The 5507-nt window shown below is 41.0% G+C and overlaps 1 non-coding gene across 1 annotated transcript; it reads right to left on the bottom strand.

Annotated features, from left to right (window-relative positions):
- Window positions 1–680: 680 nt before the first annotated feature.
- Window positions 681–787, bottom strand: LOC141638136 (small nucleolar RNA R71). The gene has a single exon (XR_012542018.1). It is a non-coding gene; the product is annotated as a small nucleolar RNA R71 (small nucleolar RNA).
- Between the last annotated feature and the right edge of the window lie 4720 nt (window positions 788–5507).

Below are 5507 nucleotides of genomic sequence, written 5' to 3'. Positions count from 1 at the left end.
TGATTTTCTTTGATTGTTTTTAGTTGTGTCTTTCTTTACCTTGGGGAAGTAAAACTCCTCAAGGTTTGTTCTAATTGTTTTCGAGTTGTTTGATATTTTACATGTCTTGGAGATCACAAGGTACCTTGTTACCCATTGATCTTGAAATTGAAAGAACTTTGACCAACAATAGAAGACTTTCTAGGAATACTTTGAGAGGTATTGGTGAGATTGTGGACATTCAACCAAATAACATTGAGTTTATCAACCCTTTTGCAAGAGAAGGAGAGGATAACCCAACACAAAATCAACCACAAAATCAACCCACAGTGCCTAAATTTTCATCACATTCCGTACCAACCGAGGAGAACCTACCAAATGGTACTCCCACACCACAACATTTGACCGGTAATTTCATTGCAAAATACGCATTTATCCAATTAGTCAAAAGAAGTCAATTTGGGGAGATGCCTAGTGAAGACCCTCATTCTCATATGGAGACTATTTGTGACTATTGTGATGCGATTTCTCAAACCGGAGTTACTCAAGACCAAATTCGATGGGTCTTATTTCCTTTTTATTTGATTGGTACCGCAAAACAATGGTTAAAGAGCCTTGATAAGGCTACTCTTGGTATTGACTCTTGGAAGAAATTGGCACTTGCTTTCTACAAAAAGTTCTATCCTCCGGAAAAGACTAACATGTTGAGAGCCCAAATCACCGGGTTCAAACAAAGGGACGAAGAATCTTTGTATGAAGCTTGGGAGAGATTCAAAGGAACTTGCCGCTCATGTCCTCATCACGGACTTAGCGAGTGGTTCTTGGTACAACAATTTTGGAATGGTCTATATGAAGACCCCCAAAACATTCTCAATATGAGATCAAATGGTATGTTTACCGAAGTTGACGATAATCAAACATGGAACAAGATTGAGGAAATGGCGGTCCATAACTCACAATATAGTAGACCTCGGAAGGTTACTAGAGGACGAAAGCATGAAGTGGACTCTATTACTCAATTGGGTGCTCAACTTAGTGCTCATATTGATACCATTAATTTGAAGTTTGAGATGGCTATGGCTAAGCTCGAAGAGGCCTCCAAATCGCCTAAGCAACATGTGAATGCCATGGTGGCATCTTCATCAATTCCAAGTGGAGTATGTGAGAGTTGTGGAACTTTGGGACATGACCAAAGTGAATGTAGGGGGACAAGTGAATGCTTTCCAAGCATACAAGAGTAGTACCCCTTATTCCAACTATTACAATGAAAACACCAAATTCCATCCCAACCTCTCATACAAAAGCCAAAATGTTCAAAACCCTCAAACGACATACACCCCACCTCCAATGAGAAACCAAGCTCAAAGACCCTTTTACAATCAAAACCAAAGTTATCAAAACCAAACTCCATACAATCAAACAAATGACCAAGGTTTTGATGTTCAAAAAGCGGTCCTCCAAATGCAAAAGAACCAACAAGAATTTTTCACTCAAATGCAAAAGGATAGCCAAGCAAAAGACATCACCATCAACAACTTCCTAGCTCACACAAAGATGTTGGAGGCCCAAATGTCTCAATTGGCATCTTCAAGTTCACAAGGACAAACGGGGCAATTATTACCTCAAGGTATTCCCCCAAGACAAGAATCGGTGAGTGTCATCCATTTGAGGAGTGGTACAAGGTATGAAGGGTCGAAGAGGCCCGTTGATGAAGATGTTGTGAATGCTAGTGACAAGGAAAGAGTTGTTGAAAACTCTAAAGAATAAGAACCCACCATTCAAGAAGTTTCAAAAGAGAATGAACAGAAGGCTAAAGAGAAAGAGCCTACTGTGATTCGGCTTCCATTTCCAAGTCGTCAAGCTAAGCCTAAGTTTGATGAACAACTTGGGAAGTTTATGGAGATTGTCAAGAACTTGGAAGTCTCAATTCCATTTACGGAATTAATCAATCACGTTCCGGCCTATGCAAAATACATGAAAGATATTCTTACAAAGAAGAAATCCATCCGGAAGCTTGAGACTATTGCTTTCACTAAGGTGAGTAGTGCCATCCTACAAGGAAGTTCACCTCCAAAACTAAAGGATCCGGGAAGCTTCTCTATTCCATGCACAATTGGTGATACCACAATCAACAAAGCTCTATGTGATCTTGGGGCAAGTGTGAGTGTCATGCCATATTCGGTGTGCAAGAGGCTAGGAATGGGAGAACTTAAGTGCACTAATATCACGCTTCAAATGGCGGATCGATCAACGAAGACAACTTTAGGGGTATGGGAAGATGTGCTGGTAAGAATTGGCAAGCTCTTCATCCCGGTGGACTTTGTTATTGTTGATATGGAGGAAGACTCCAACATTCCTATCATTTTAGGAAGACCTTTTCTACACACCGCGGGAGCGGTGATTGATGTGAAACATGAAGAGCTCACCCTTGAAGTGGGAGATGAAACAATCACTTTTAATCTTGACAAGACAATGAGAGCTCCCCGATTACATGAGCTGTGTTTCATGGTTGATCACTATAGCCGAGAAAGTGATAGAAATAAGTTGGCATCTCAATGCAAAGAACAATCTTGAAACAATCACTTTTAATCTTGACAAGACAATGAGAGCTCCCCGATTACATGAGCCGTGTTTCATGGTTGATCACTATAGCCGAGAAAGTGATAGAAAGAAGTTGGCATCTCAATGCAAAGAACAAGCTATGGGTAAAGAATCACCACCCATATGGGACAAGAAAATGCGTAACCTCCAAGATACTCCGTCCAAGGAACAAGAATATTTCAACAAGAATGAGAGCTTGAATAGCTCACCACCACTCATGACAAGTAAAGAAGAAGGCCTCATTGGCCATAATGACAAGAAGAAAGAGGAGTTGTTCTCATCAACTCGTGATATTATTGAGGAACAAGTAGATGAAGTATGCGGTCTTTGGGATGATGAGTTTGAGGGGATATTCAATCCCTATATCGGTAATGCTATGACCCAAGACCACCATGAAGAACAACAAGTGCAAAGATCTATTGAAGATCTTTATCATGACAATGAACAAGATTTCGACTACTTCTTCAAGGTGTTGAGCAACATCAACAACACCTTGAACATGCCCCCTTGACATCTCATTAATGGATGAGAGTTTGGTGGAGTCCTCCCCAAACCACCATTTGTAAATATTCTAACCCCTTAACTTGCATTTTACTTATTGTATTGCATTTTAGTCAATTTTGGATTTGTATTTTTATGCCTTGATCAAGATTTCCATCATTTTGAGAGAAAGTGAGGGAGGGACTTATGTGATTATTGATGTGTAGTGTTTTGACATAGTGTGGAGATATCAAATTGCCTAGGCTATCCAAGCCTTCGTAGTGCCCCCACAATGAAGACCACAAGAAATGAAGAGTAAATGACACGGGTTACGAAATGCCCACGGATGGACCTGAATTCGTGTGGCAAAGGGACAATCCGAGCATCCCACTTGGGAATCCGCTCGTCCTGGGAAGAATCTGAGCGTCCTGGGTAGGATCCGCTCGTCCTCAGATAGATGGAAAAAGAAGTTTTTGCTCTGACTGAGAATCCGAGCGTCCCACTTGGGAATCCGCTCGTCTCAGTCAGGACGCTCGTCCTACTGGGAATCCGCTCGTCTTATAACTAACAAATTTTGGGATTTCTCCCTGACAAGGAATCCGAGCATCTCCAATCCAGTCCGCTCGTCCTGCTCCAAAAAGACGCTCGTCTTCCTCAGAAGACGCTCATCCCAGCGCGTCTTTTTCCTGAAGCCAACTGCAGCAGAATCCGCTCGTCCCGACCCCAATCCGCTTGTCTCCCATTCTAATTTTCAAATATAACGGGATTAAAAACGCCTCTTTCCCAATTCATTTAATCATTCACAACAGAAACACAATCCAAACCCTCAAAACCCTCATTCCCTCCATCAACCAACATCAAATTTCTCAACCAAAATCACCCAAATTAACCCCAAACTTCCTAAAAACACAATTAAATCACTCCTTTACCAACAACAAGTGATTAGAACACCAATATCTTCAATGTTTGAGTCGATTTTTTGGGATACAAGGCAACATTCAACTATCCTTAATCGATTTGAGTCTTATTAGAATTTGAAGAAATCAAGCTTATCTTTGATGTTACTACATAAAGGAGCATGGCAAGAACAAAAGGTGGAAGTAAGGCACCCCCAAAGAAGAACCTTTCCAAAAGACAACAAGCTCTTCAAGCTCTTCAAGCATCTAAGGCATTGGTGGATCAAAATGCAAGGATGGAAATTCAAGGGTCTATTCCCCCTATGGAAGCTACTACTTCTACTCCGGTTGGTGAACAAGTAGATGATTATCCGGAGGTAATTTTCACTTCCGACTCTCATAGGGAGAAATTTGTTTCCTTTGCTAAGAAATCTATTTTACCCACCAAATTCATATGCCAAGAGACTTTGTCAAAATTGGGTGTCTTAGAGCAAACCAAGACCTTTTTCGAGTCCATGGGGTTGAGTACTTTGTTTACATCTTATCATGATTGTCGTGCTCTTTTTGTCCATCATCCGGGCATAAGGGTATGGCACAAGGTTGTTGGGCATACTTTGATTGCTAGGAAGGGCATGAACCATTTTACCGAACTTGACTTTATTTATCTCGAGTCGACCTTGAACATTGGAAGAGAGTTCACCAAAAAGTACAACATTCTTCAACTTTTGATTGAGAGGTGGCTCAAAGTCGATCATGGCAAAGAAGGTATGGCCTTTATTGTTAATGGAGGTTTGGTAACTTATTTGGCAAAACACTTCAACCGGAACTTCAACAACGATAGCACCTATAAACCGGTTAAGGGAGGCTATATCATTGATCTAGCCACCATGGTTCAAAAATTCAAATGGGTCACGAATGATACTCTTGATGACAAATTTGGGTGGTTAACAAAAGATGCTAAATCCTTCACATTGCCAAGCAAGATTTTCCGATTAAATGTTCATAGGCCAAACTACCTTCTCCCACTCTCCGAGGAAGCCGAGTTTATTATACAACACCAAGGGGAAGACATTGCCGAGCCTTCCTCCTCCATTATCACCCCACCTTACCCATTCACCTACCATGAATTTCAACCCGAAAATGTTCATGCGGGGAATGACTACTTGACTCTCTTGATGAAAGAAATGCACAAGCAAGCTTATGAGGATAAAGTCAATGCTTATAAATCACAATATCCGCCTCTCCTACATCTTGCTAGGCAAGGACTTCTTGACCCATCTTATCCTTTGCCTAGTTGGACGGATAAGGAAACCTTCTTTCCTAGTGCTTCTAGAGGTGATAGCTTGGGTGAAGAGGAGATGGTTGTTGTTGAGAGTGGTGCTCAAGAAGGTGAAGGAAATGAAGAGAATGAAGAAGAAGAAGAAGAAGAAGAAGAAGAAGAAGAAGAAGAAGAAGAAGAAGAAGAAGAAGAAGAAGAAGAAGAAGAAGAAGAAGAAGAAGAAGAAGAAGAAGAAGAAGAAGAAGAAGAATAAGAAGAAGAAGAAGAAGAAG

The sequence above is a fragment of the Silene latifolia genome, unplaced genomic scaffold, assembly GCF_048544455.1.
Source record: "Silene latifolia isolate original U9 population unplaced genomic scaffold, ASM4854445v1 scaffold_182, whole genome shotgun sequence".
NCBI classification, from domain to species: Eukaryota; Viridiplantae; Streptophyta; class Magnoliopsida; order Caryophyllales; family Caryophyllaceae; genus Silene; species Silene latifolia.
Note: the sequence above shows the minus strand (reverse complement) of the source record. Positions and strands in the feature narration are given on the sequence as shown.